The sequence below is a fragment of the Diabrotica virgifera genome, chromosome 3 (assembly GCF_917563875.1).
Source record: "Diabrotica virgifera virgifera chromosome 3, PGI_DIABVI_V3a".
Taxonomy (NCBI): Eukaryota; Metazoa; Arthropoda; class Insecta; order Coleoptera; family Chrysomelidae; genus Diabrotica; species Diabrotica virgifera.
This window is the reverse complement of record NC_065445.1, coordinates 216,890,098-216,904,812: the sequence shown is the minus strand read 5'-3', so window position 1 is coordinate 216,904,812 and position 14,715 is coordinate 216,890,098.

The following is a 14,715-nucleotide window of genomic DNA, read 5'->3' as shown; positions in this document are numbered from 1 at the left end:
TGTAAGATTTGTTTAAAGTCAAAGACTCTCATGGCTGGGACACGTCGAGAGGCAAAAATATGCAAAAAAATAAAGAAAATATTACAATAGAAACCGGCAGGAAGACCAAAAACAGGATTTTATCACAAGATCCCATTTCCTTTCTCCCTAATTCAAGAAATGTCTCGAATTCATTCTTTATAAAACCAGTTGATAAACCTGGACTGATCCAAACAATCAATAGTATTAAAAAGCAAATGTCCTGTAGTACTGATGGACTATCTATAAAAAAATTTCTCAAATTTCTAAGAAATCCCCCGAACAGGGAGAAGTTGGTTTTTTGCGGTTTTCCAACTTAACTGCACAATTATATTATACCTGTTCGTCCTAAGAAAATAGCCGCAAATATTTTCTACCACTTGAACGCTCACTGTCCACGCAATGCCTAAAGCCACCTCCTGACGAAGACTGCAGGCTTGCCTGTCCAGCGTACAATAGTTTCTAAGGAGCTTGGTCGAAGGCAAAGCACGGACAGTACACACACACATGTCAATGGAAAAAACACCACATTCCATCAAACTTTCTTCTCTGATTTCTGATAGTCAGCTGGACCGTCCAGCAATACACAGGTTACACAACAGCTTGCCCCAGCGTTTTTCGGACTGTTTGCTTTTGCTGCCTGCTAAAAAATTCAACACATACCCTGAAGAGGACAAAATCCTAAACGGGGACAACTCAATATAATGCTTCCAAATAAAAAAATCCTTTACCCTCCCTCATATCATACATTGAGAACAAGAAAATGTGTTGGGAGTCCTCCTCTCACTAATTGATGATTCTTTTGAGAAATGTAAATTTCCAGAGTGTCCTGAGGCAGCCAGCATTATTCCTCTTCATAAAGGTGGTGAAAAGTCTAATGCCTGCAACTATTACTTTACTATTACTATTACTTTACTACTGGTACTCTTCAAAATTTTTGAGGGCCTCATAAAATTTCGACTTACGTCCTTTCTCGTTGAAAATAACATGTTATCACAAAAGCAGTTCGGCTTTTAAATAATAAATGTACCTATGCCATTGTTTCTGTACTACATGAGGTTTATTAAGCGCTGAACTATAATCTTCATATTGCCACTGTTTTTTGTGACTACGCCAAAACTTTTGATTGTGTAAATCACATTTTGATAAAAAAACTAAATCTCTACGGAATTGGAGGTATTTCTTTGAATTGATTTCAATCTTACTTGGATAATATGTAGGAAACAACTGGTTAGAGCAAATGATACAGACTCTAGTCTCAAAAATATTGTAAGTGGGGTGCAATTTGATCTGTTTTTGAAATATCTTGAGTTGTACCGAATATGATTGAGTAAAATGGTGCAGTGTTCATTTCATTTATGAGTGCATTTTTACTAAGGATGGCGGTTTTTGGCAAAACACTGGTTTTCGGTTATACCGGTTTTTTTATTTACGGTTTAACCTAGCGGTTATAAATGGCCAAAAAACCGGTTTTTGTAAAAACCCGTTTTCGGTTTTTTTAATCCAATAGGTTACAATGTTATATTTACAATGCACTTTAGTTTGCGATACTCCACTCGACTCGATTCTCGATATCAATATGATAAAAATTAGTACTATCGAAAGAACATCAATATCAATATAAATAAAACACAATTTTTAATAAAACCATTTTATTCTATAAATATTATATTTATTTATTATTTTATTAATATTATATATTTATTGATTATTAATAAGTATAATATAGCGTAAGATTATTATATACATATTGCAATAATATTCAATTTAACCCAACCATTTCAACTTATAAAAAATTTCACAGACTCTTTCAAATAGGATTTAAAAAAAATATCAACATAAATATTTTAAAATAAATAAAAATAAATTTCGACCACGAGTCAGGATTCTGTTAACCGAGATACGATAGTACCAAGCGGCGCCGCTAGGAGGAGCACTCCAACAATGCGTCTCAGAATACTTTAACGAAACGTGGTCATTTTGTACTCTAAACCGAGTAAGGTATGAAAAAGAAAATAAAATAATCGTTTTCGTTTTGATTCAATTCGAGTCTCTTGCCATCCTCTGACACCGTGTTTCGGGGTCTCCATAAAATATTTTACTTAAAAATAAATTGGATAATGCAATTTATCTTTTATTTATACTACCATCAAAAAAATTATCATGTATTTCTTTTAGCACGTTTGTATATTTGGATAATAGATACATTTTAACTCATTTAATACTTCCTGTATGGGTGTATCGTTTTGAAAACGTAGGGAGATCTTTGAAGATTCTTATTTGTAATCGGTAATTCGATATTCATAGTCAGAACATTATTTTTGGTAATCAGAAAAAGTCATTCACCCACTTTCAATGTCAAGAGTCAAGTGTGAAAAATAGATGATGATTGCGTCTACAACCAGATCACTTCTTATGTAAATATTATGATTACAAATACCTTTTGAACGAAATATTACTATAAAACTTAATTGTTTCTGGCTGATGTGAGTTTGCAATTTCACTTTGCTTCTGTATTTATAAAATATAATTTGAATTATTATGGTTTTGTTTGGAATATTTACTTGAGAATAATAATTATGATTGGGATCCAAAATAATACCTAACCTAATCCTAATCACCGTAAAAACCTAATAACCGGTTTTTATTTTAAAAAGAAAAAACCGGTTATAACCGGGACAAAAAAATAACCGGCAAAACCGGATATTGCGAAGTAAAAAAACCGGTTTAATTTAAAACCGGTAGGTTTTTCCCATCCATAATTTTTACGAAACGAGTTCATTTTGTATTTTTGGATTTAAGTTGTATTTTACCTTGCCCTTTGGTTTACAACATTTCTTGTAAATTCTTGCTAATAACTCAACAACACTCAAAGATTTTTCTCGGGAACTTAAATCATTGCCAGTATCTGCCTTTTCTCTGTGGCCACAAGCCACAAGGGGTACCTAAATCCAAAGGGCCTAGCCGGGTAAGATGATGAAAAGTGCCCCCAAATCGATTCGAATTCCATATAAGTCACCGTTTAGCATATATAGTGAAACTAACTTTCTGAAATTTTTATCCCCCTAGGTGGTCATGTGACCCACCTAGAGCCTAATTAGGCTTTTTATGTTTTTATTTTTTATCTCAGCCGCATCGAGAACTAGCGAAAAACTTTACATACAAAATTTGTAAGATTTAAAAAGTTCTGCGCGAAATTTTTTTTTTAAATTTTTGGCGGGAAATTTAAATTTTATAACGATTTTAAAATTTTAAATGAGTATAAAAAAATAACTAAGACATTCGTTTTCACGAAAAATATATATAACGTGTATTTTTGCATAACATTTGACCCTTGATTTTTTCAAATTTTTAAAATTGGTGAAACGCACCTTCAAAAATAAAAAACGGCATTTTTTCGGTTTTTTTTTCGTTTTTTGATACAATTTTATACATATTTTTCAAAAAAGGTAACACCGTCACTGGTGCAGGTAAAAAATTTAAAAATAATTGGGGTTTGCTTAATAAAAATTTTTTGTAACACCATTCATTTTCAAGAGACAGGGTGTTGAAAAAACAAAATTTTACACATTTTTTACGATTTTGCCGAAACTACTGGCAACATTGTAATAAAACTTGGCGGGTTTTAAGAGGTAGTTATTGTGCATGTTTTGACATATAATTAAGGATTTGATATTCATAATTGGAGCGCTTAGGGGTAATGGTCTGAACTTTTCAAAGAAAAAAAGATAGTACGCCACTGACATATTTCAAATTAACAATCATTTTTAAATTCCTCATTCAATTTGCGATAAAAAAAACTATCTTATCATTTTTTCATAGGAGGCGCCGTTTTGCTGCAAAAAATAAAATATCTTAACGCTTCCAAAGTATTCGAATTAGTTTTTATAATGGACGTACGAGTTTACGTATGTAGATGTAGAAACTACTAATAGAAGTTCGAATACTTTGTAAGGGTTAAGATGTTTTATTTTTTGAATAAAAATGGCGCGTCGTATGAAAAAATAGGAAGGTAGATTTTTTGTCACAAATTAAACGACTAATTCAAAAAGGATTGTTAATTTAAAATATGTCAGTGGTGTACTATCTTTTTTCTTTAAAAAGTTTAGACTATTACCCGTATACACGCCAATGATAAATATAAAATTCTTAATTGTATGTCAAAAAATGCACAACAACTACCTCTTAGAACTCTCCAAATTTTATTACAATGTTGCCAGTAGTTTCGGCAAAATCGTAAAAAATGTGTAAAATTTTGTTTTCTTCAACGCCCTGTATATTGAAAATGGATGGGATTACAAAAAATTTTTATTAAGCAAATTCCAATTATTTTTCAGTTTTTTACGTATTCTAGTGACGGTATTACCTTTCTTGAAAAACATGTTAAAAATTGTAACAAAAAACAAAAAAAAAAACCGAAAAATGCGGTTTTTTTATTTTTAAAGGTGCGTTTCACCAATTTTAAAAATTTGAAAAAATTCAGGCTGAAATATTATGCAAAAATACACGTTATATATTTTTTTCGTGAAAACGAATGTCTTAGTTATTTTTTTTATACTTATTTAAAATTTTAAAATCATTCTAAAATTTAAATTTCCCGCCAAAAATAAAAAAAAAATTTTTCGGACTGAACTTTTTAAAGCTTACAACTTTTTAATTTAAAGTTTTTCGCTAGTTCTCGATGCGGCTGAGATAAAAAATAAAAACATAAAAAGCCTAATTAGGCTCTAGGTGGGTCACATGACCACCTAGGGGGCTAAAAATTTCAGAAAGTTAGTTTCACTATATATGCTAAACGGTGACCTATATGGAATTCGAATCGAGTTGGGGGCACTTTTCATCATCTTACCCGGCTAGGCCCTTTCCACTCAAATCCGTCATGACTAGAAAGATTGCACTCCAAAACGGTCACTTACTGGGCTATTAAAGACAGCTATGAACATATTGTGATAGGCAATACATGCAAGACGTATTTGTCTATCTATGCAATTTGATAAAAAATATTTGTTTTGGTAAACATAGGGGTGAAGGTCGATCTAAATTCGAATTCAGTACTATTACTACAATAAATTACACACGATATATCTTACAACAGGAGTGGCCTAGCTGTTACCTACTAGCAGTAAAAATTAAAAAATTAAATATTTCTAAAAATATTATTACAATTTAAAAATAACCCATTATAATTTGTATTTGAAGCTTAATTTCCTCAGTCAATCACACAATCATTTTGTTTTTCTGTTACTTTTCTTTATACCACCTATTTTTCTGTTATATCTATTCTTGTGTCTTTCAGTGTAAACATATTGTTTGTCATACATTCTCCACATTTTGTTTGTCAGAGTCGCTTCTTTCTATTTCTTCATTATTTGCTTCAGCGCATTTTTTGGCTATTATTTTATTTTCCAATCGGTATGATTGTATTGTTTTATATTGTTTTATTATGCCACTTTTATTTTTATTTTGTTATATTTATTTACCCTTTTTCGGTTACATTATTTAATTTTATCACACACGTTGTACTTAATAATCTCTTGGCTTACCTTGTATTCACCTGTAAATCTCTTTCTATAAAGGTTTTCATTTCCGTTTTAAATGTATTACATTTCTCCGTAAATATATACAGGGTGCTTGGTAAAGAATGGGCCATAGCATAACCTTACATTCCTGAGCTCAAAATAGGTCAATTTAAGCTAACTTTCTTTAGTATGAAAGTTGATAATAACTGAAATACAGGGTGTCAAAGTTAAACTTTTATTTTATTTATTCTTGAATATTTCCTGACAGGCGTGAGCTAACAATAGGAAATTTGATAAGCGGGGGTTTTTGGGACGAGAAATCTATATTCGCCATTAAAAAAATGTATTACCCAGAGGGCGCCACATACGTCTTTCAGAGCTTATTTAATACGTTCCATTTTTTTATCCCCCACTCTATATGTATTTTTTTAGTATATCTTTTTTAAGTAAAAATATTTACAGAATAAAATTTTTGATTTAAAAAGTATGTAGAGTGGGGGATAAAAAAATTGAACGTATTAAATGAGCGCTGAAAGACGTATGTGATGTGGCACCCTCTGGGTAATACATCATTCTTGGTGGCGAATTTAGATTTCTCGTCCCAAAAAAACCCTATTACCAAATTTTGTGTTAGTAGCTCATGCCTGTCAGGAAATATTTAAGAATAAATAAAATAAAAGGTTAATTTTGACACCCTGTATTTCAGTTATTATCAACTTTCGTACTAAGGTAAGTTAGCTTAAATCGACCTATTTTAAGCTAAGGAATCTAAGGTCGAGGTATAACCCTTTCTTTACCAAACACCCTGTATATAAACATACCAATCAATATTATACAAACCATCGAAAACATCTACTTTCATAATCGAATACAGGCAAAGATAAGTGGAAAACTAACGCAGTTTATACCAGTACAAAGCGGAGTCAGACAAGGTGACTCGTTAAACCCACTGCTCTTTAATATACTAATGGACAAAATAGTAGAAGCAGTACATAAAGGTCATGGTTACAGAATTGGGAACAAAGAAATCCAAATATTATGTTACGCAGACGCCGCATTAATCGCCGAGACAGAAGACGATCTCCAAAGATTAACACACATCTTCACCTTCAGTACAACAGCCAAGAAATACAATATGATTATATCATCAGAAAAAACCAAATGTATGACAACATCTAAATATCCACCACGATGTAAAATCGAAATTGATGGGAAAATAGCAAAGCAGGAAGCAAGGTTTAGATATCTGGGAATAGATATAACCAGTTACGGAGATATTGAAGAGGAAGTACGACAACAAAGCTTAAAAGCAAGTAAAGCGGCAGGATTTCTTAATGACACAATCTGGAAGAACAAATACCTAAGACAAGATACAAAAACAAGAATCTATAAAGCAGCAGTTAGACCTATATTGACAAACACGGCGGAGACAAAACCTGACACATCTAAAACGAGACGACTAGTAGAAACAACAGAGATGAAAATACTACGACGAATATCAGGGAAAAGTCTGTTGGATAGGGAGAGAATGAAAACATAAGAAGATCATGCAATGTAGAAGACACCAATGGATGGGTGACAAAACGGAAACATGAGTGGAACGAACACATTCGTAGAATGGCAGAGGATAGGATAGTACGAATAGCACGACACAAGTCACCAAATGGACGAAGAAGTATTGGCGGACCAAGAAAAAGGTGGTGCGGTAACTTAAACAATCTAGGTGGTTATAATTGAAGAAAAAAGAGGCCTTAAAGTCTACATAAAAGAAGGAAGAAGAAGACATTTCTCCGTATTAACTGGTAAAGCTTGTAGTATTATGCTCTCTATTATCTTAATTTATTAATTTAATTTCATCCTTTTGGTTTTATTTTTAAAACTATTTCAGTATAAAGTTCCCGTCGTGTCTGGCTGTATTTTAGGCTAGGGATGGGGAAAACCTACCGGTTTTAACGTAAAACCGTTTTTTTCCTCTGCAATAATCGGTTTTTCCGGTTTTTTTGTCCCGGTTATAACCGGTTTTTTCTTTATAAAATAATAAACGGTGAAAAACCGGATAAACGGAAAAATACTGAATTCAGAGAAAAAAATGGGAAAATTTTTCGCCCCCGCGCCTAAATGAGAAATTTTAAGCTGATTGAAACCAATTTCACAACACTCATGACTGATTTCTGTACTGATATGGATTCGAATGAAGTGTCGCAAACTAAAGCTCAATGTAAATGTACCCTATGGGTATTGGCTATGACTAAAAAAACCGAACATCGGTTTTTGTGATAACCGGCTTTTTGAACGGTTATAACCGCCAGTTTAAACCGTAGGTAAAAAAAACCGTTATAACCGAAAACCGGTGTTTTGTCAACAACCGCCATCCCTTTTTAGGCATGGTTGTTGAGAAAACACCGGTTTTCGGTTATACCGGTTTTTTTACCTACGGTTTAACTTGGCAATTATAACCGGTCAAAAAACCGGGTGTTTCAAAAACCGGTGTTCGGTTTTTTTATTCAATAGCCAGTACCCAATAGGTTATATTTACACTGCGCTTTGGTTTGCAATACTGCTTTCTAATCGATATCAGTCCATATCAGTATAGCAATTAGTCATCAGTGTTGTCAAATCGGTGTCTGTCAGCTTAAAATTTCTCACTCGCGCGAGAGCATAAAATTTTCCCATATTATGTTCTGAATTTTTTATTTTTTTTAATTATCCGGTTTTCAACCGGTTATTACTTCAAAAATAAAAAAACCGGTTAAAACAGGAACAAAAAGCAACCGGAAAAACCGATTATTGCGAAGTACAAAAACCGGTTTTAGGTTATAACCGGTAGGTTTTTCAGATCCCTACTGCATTTCTCTAATATTATTTTTATTTAATCTGTTGGATTCTTTCTTGTTGTTAAATTATTTCTTGCACCGGTCCTGTTTTCTGTTTATATTTTTCATGTCAATATTTTTAAACGAATTCCCAATGAATATTCGCACTAAGATATAAAATTAATATATTATTTGTTGTATCTTTAATCAGATAAAATTCCTTTAAATCATTTGACTTTGTTTAACCTTCAGTGTACCATTGGACCCATGGGTTGACTGAGCCCAAATAAATTTATATAAAGCATTTGATATAAAATAAAATATATTTTCTTCTAAAAACAACTTTGTGAAGAATAAGTATTAACTATAATAATAGAATATTTTTATATAGATATTATTTTATTGCATAATATTGCATATTATTTTGCACATGAATCACAAAATAAGAAAAAAATGATATCCACAAATAAATTTATCGCAATTTACATATTTTGATCTTGTTTCTATAGTTTTACAAATACTATAATATTATATGGCTCTTTTTCTTGATGGCATATTTCAGGTTGAAGTGACTTTGCAGTGCTCTTTGAAGCAGTGATTTCATTTTCATTTTTATAACCAACCAATTGACTTCCAAGTTAAATAATAGCTCAGTCGCGATAGCATTTGACCTTGCATTACGAGCTGCCTCAAATTTTATTTTTCTAATCTTTAAGGGGGCCAATTGTAGTATAAACTTAAAATGTCGACCGAATTTGACCGTTGCGTTAGCCGCCATCTTGATTTTAAACATAAACCGTTTTTGCTCAATATCTCTGCCATTTTCAACTTTTCGACAAAAAGTGTAGAAACTGAAATTGTTGAAAATGAAATTTTCTATAATTTCATTTATTATAATTTTTTTCGTGCGTTCGATATTTTCCGAGTTATGGGGGAAAATAGTGACAGAGCATAATTATTCATTTAATTATCTCGTTTATTATTAGTTTTACAACAAATTTGATCCTATACAAAAATGAAGAGAATTAAATTTTGTACAATTTTAATCTCCTTCATTTTTTGATAAAACCAATATTTAAGGTAGTACGTATGCGGTAAATGTGCGAGCGTAAGACCTGATTGATTTTATAGCAATTGTTTTTGTTCAACATCTCCGCCATTTTCATCTTTTCGACAAAAAGTGTAAGGACTGAAATTGTTTCAATTACGATTTACTACAATTTTTCGAGAGAACCAGTGGCGGGTCTACGAGGGGGGATGGGGAAATTAACCCCCACCCCCAACATTTAAAAAAAATTGTTGAAATATTAAAATATGTTAGCTGATATGAAACTTACTTTAAAATGTCGACTGAATTTGACCGCTGCCTTAGCCGCCATCTTGATTTTAAACATAAACCGTTTTTGCTCAATATCTCTGCCATTTTCAACTTTTCGACAAAAAGTGTAGAAGGAAACTGAAATTGTTGAAAATGCGATTTTCTATATGCGAATTTCATTTATTATAATTTTTTTCGTGCGTTCGATATTTTCCGAGTTATGGGGGAAAATAGTGACAGAGCATAATTATTCATTGAATTATCTCGTTTATTATTAGTTTTACAACAAATTTGATCCTATACAAAAATGAAGAGAATTCAATTTTTTACAATTTTAATCTCCTTCATTTTTTGATAAAATCAATAATTAAGGTAGTACGTATGCGGTAAATGTGCGAGCGTAAGGCCTGATTGATTTTATAGCAATTGTTTTTGTTTAACCTCTCCGCCATTTTCAACTTTTCGACAAAAAGTGTAAGGACTGAAATTGGTTCAATTACGATTTACTACAATTTTTCGAGATAACCAGTGGCGGGTCTACGAGGGAAGGATGGGGAAATTAACCCCCACCCCCAGACAGACAAATTCAACCAATAAAACCCGCTAGTTAATAAAGTTAAGTGAATATAAGTTATTATTTATGTCTTTTAGGTATGTGTACTTAGTTTGGTTGGTGTTTCATTGAAAGTTTCAAAAATTGTATAAAATATAATTCTCTTTATTTTTGTTTCTGTACAATTATGTCGCAAAGTTAATAATAAATGAGACAATTCAATAATTATGCTTCCCCTCCGCTTCCACTATTTTCCCCCTTAACTCGGAGAATATTAATAGCATAAAAAAATTGTGGAAAAGAAATTGTAGGAAATTGTGTTTCCAACAATTTTAGTTTCCATTGTCTTTGTCGAAAAGTTGAAAATGGCGGAGATATTAAGCAACAACGGTTCTCCTTCAAAATCAATATGGCGGCTAATGCAATCGTGGAATTCAGTCGAGATTTTAAATTAACACTACAATTGATCTCCCCTAAAGGATAGAGTTATTAAATTTGGGGCAGCTCGGAAACAAGATTCAATTCAGTAATTATGCTCCCACCACCACTTCTTATTATTTTCCCACTTTACTCGGAAAATATCAACCGCATGAAAAAAATTGTTAAAAAGAAATTGTAGTAAATTATATTTGAAATAATTTTAGTTGAAAATGGCGTAGATATTGAACAAAAACAATTGCTACAAAAGCAATCAGGTCTTACGCTCGCGCAATTACCGCATACGTACTACCTTAAATATTAACTTTAGCAAAAAATGGAAAAGAACAAAATTGTGTAGAATTTAGTTCTCTCAATTTTTCTATAGGAACATTTTTGTCGTAAAACTAATAATAAACGAGATAATTCAATAATCATGCTCTAACTGTCATTATTTTCCGCCATACCTAATTCGGAAAATATCGACGGCACAAAAAAATTGTAAAAATATGAATGATAGAAAATCACATTTTCAACAATTTTCGTTGTTACACTTTTTGTCGAAAAGTTGAAAATGGCGGAGATATTGAGTAAAAACGGTTCTCGTTTAAAATCAAGATGGTGGCTAACGCAACGGCGCAATTCAGTCGAGATTTTAAATTTACACTACTATTGACCCCCACTAAAGATTAGCAAAATAAAATTTGGGTCAGCTCCTAATGCAAGGTTGGGCCTGTTATTCGTCTAACCCGACTGGACTATAATACAATTTCTCAATATAACAATATAAACATTACGGGCCCTAATGTCGATTATGTTATAAAAAACAATCATAGGCCACCATCGGTCGTGTCATGCGTTTTAAGATGTATGTTCTTACCATTATTTTTTATCCATAGTATCTACCTACTATATCTCCTTTAGTCCAAAATTATTTCTGGTTTCATTTTTTGGCAAGTTTGTCAATAATATTGTCAATACTTTTATTGTTGTTTATAATACCTACTTAGTAATGTAACAACTTTACCTTTCTTTGGACAATAAGACTTATAAAAGCAATTTCAAGTTCGGCCTTATTTTTTGTAAATGACATCTTGTAAATAAAAATTTCACAATTCAAATTATTCCTATATAGGTTCTAATTTATCACTTGATCTGCTTTTACGTCTTTCGGCAACAATATCAAATCCAATAACACGTATTATACTTGTAAATCCGTTACAACTCATAACATCATTGAACATTGTTCTTCCGCTTTTTAAGCTCTACATTTCTGATATTTCTTCATTATTATATTTGCAAACTTTCAAAGTACTTTCCCATTGCTTTTGACATTCTTTTCGTGGACTAGTATTTTGTCGTTTTTATATCGGATACTTCTAATGGGATCAAAATCTTTTGCTTTTATCTGATCTATATTTTGTTATTTTATATATCACCTTCCTTGGTATTAAGTTGATCGGATAGATTTGTATATAAAAAAGACTAAGTTTTCAATCTAATAGCGTATAAAATAATTCCAAAAATATTACTCTACATCCCACCAGATTGAAAACAATGGGAACCTTTTCTGGCTACACCTACGAGGCTTCTACAATTTGCAAGCCAAAACGGATGCTGAAACTAAAGAAGATGAGGGAATTTTACTATTTATAATTCACGTCCCATCTGCCAGCGCGGTAAAGTTCGACGAGAATGGTTAGCTTCGTACTCCAATCAGAGTAAACATGTAAATCAAAAATGAATAACTATTTTCAATTTCGTTGAAACACGAAACTAACGCCGCATCATACTCTAGTTCAATCAGAGAATGCAGCAGCACCTCTACCGGTTTCGAAACTTACTAGTCTCCCATCAGGAGGCACATATGCTGCTCCCTCTGACCCAACCAGTCTTAACTTAATACCAAAAATATTACTCTAACTTGCTGCCTCCCGCATCTTCTTTAGTCTCAGCATCCGTTATGACTTGCAAATTGTAGAAGCCTCGGAGGTGTAACCAGAGAAGGTTCCCATTGTTTTTAATCTGGTGGGATGTAGAGTAATATTTTTGGTATTATTTTATATGCTATTAGATTGAAAACTTAGTCTTTTGCTAGCAGTTGCCGCTAGGACATCCCTGCCATTTCGTTCGTTGCAATCCGTAACTGCATGCTGAAGTTTGTCCTGGTTTTGTCAGAGAGAGCAGCATATGTGCCGCCTGATGAGAGACTAATAAGTTTCGAAACTGGTAGAGGTGCTTGCTGCACTCTCTGATTGAACTAGAATATGATGCGGCTGTAGTTTCGTGTTACAACGAAATTGAAAATGGTTATTCATGTTTGATTTGTATATAGTTCTGCTTAAACTTTTGATAATATGTACTACTTTGGTTTCCTTTTTGACGATCACATACCTTTTAAGATCCTTTTTCCGACCATCTCTTGCCACTGTTTTTATAATTATCTGTTCTCCTTTATTTTTTACCTCTGTTTTACAATCACCTAGTCTCTATTTAAAAACTTCTTTCTTGAGGTATGTCCAAGTATTTTAATAGCAGTATGTATCTTTAATAATACTGGCCATTGGCCATATTTCTTCAAATTGTATTAGGTTTTCCTGTCATGTTCCCAAATGCTCTCTTGCACATTTGTTCTACTATTTTTGCCCTGAATAGACCTTATTTCTCATCTTTTAACATCTACCAGTTTATCTCTTACGGCGTTTTCAGATGTTTTGGGTTAGTTTTGGACAAGTTGCTTGGTAATTGACTCACAGTCTGGCTAAAAACCTTGCACCTGGAACTCCTTACATTTACGTGTACAGTAAAACCTCCGTTAACCGAAACATCCTTTAATCGAAACGGCTGACAGTTTAATAATTTTGTCAATAAAAAGTAAATCTTTATCGCAAAAGAGAAACAATTCGATGTTAATTTGTCAACATTGCTTTTATACAACTAAAGAAAGCAATTAAATGTACAACACATTACGAAATCACCTCATACTATTTTTTAGTATGTACAGTTACGATCACTGAATACTTTACACTTTAATTTTTATATTGTAATACTGTAAAATTGCAGTGTCGTACGGATCTGATAAATGTCAAAGTCAAAAAATATCAAAAAGTCAATACTTGTCAAAAATTTTGCGTGTTGAAAAATAAAATAAAACGATATCAAACTCCTCCAAAAATATTCTTTGTATGCTTTCCATTTCTTTATTTAGCTTAATGCCTCGACAACTAATGGACCTTGGCATTTTTGTTAAATTTTATAAAATATATTTATATTATTTTGATTTTTTAATTTTAATCAACCTATTCTAGGTACACCACTGGTAACGTCACTTTGACGTAAAAGGTGCGTTTAAACGAGGTACAATTTAAAAAAATCGGCTCCTAGATACGTAATCCTGTAAACTATTCAATGATCGTAACTGTACAAACTTTGACCAAGAATACTATTTAATTTGATACAAGATCAATACAAAAAAATAATGTTATTTTTAACCGAAATTCTTGTTATCCAAAACGGCCTTCCCCCCCCCCCCCCAATAATTATTTCGGTTAACGGAGGTTTTAAGTACTGTATTTTCTTTTCTTGTCATGAAATATTCTCTAATATAAAGTTTAGTCCTTCATGTAAGGATACTTCAATATACAGGGTGTCCAGAAACTCTACCGACAAACGAAGACAGGAGATTCCTCAGATAATTTTAAGATAATTTAACCCAATTCACCTAGTCAGAAAATGCTTCCTAAGGGAGCTAGAGCTCTTTGAAGATGGCGTCATGTAATTAGTTTTTCTTAAATACCTCCAGAACGCTTCTATTCAGAAAAACTAAAATTGGTATACATATTTAGTTTCCAGAAATGGATCTATTCCATCCATTGCGAATTTCTAGTACAACTCATAGGCGTCCGTTTTGGGTAGGGCAACGGTTATTTTATCGCCTAACTTTTTTGTCTTTAATTTTTAAGCATTTTTGACTCTGAATTATTTAATTGTGAGTTATTCTAGTACTAAAAGGTACTTTTGGTTTAAGTCGATAGGATACACCGTTTGCTAGAAAAATCGATTTGAAAATTTTTCGTT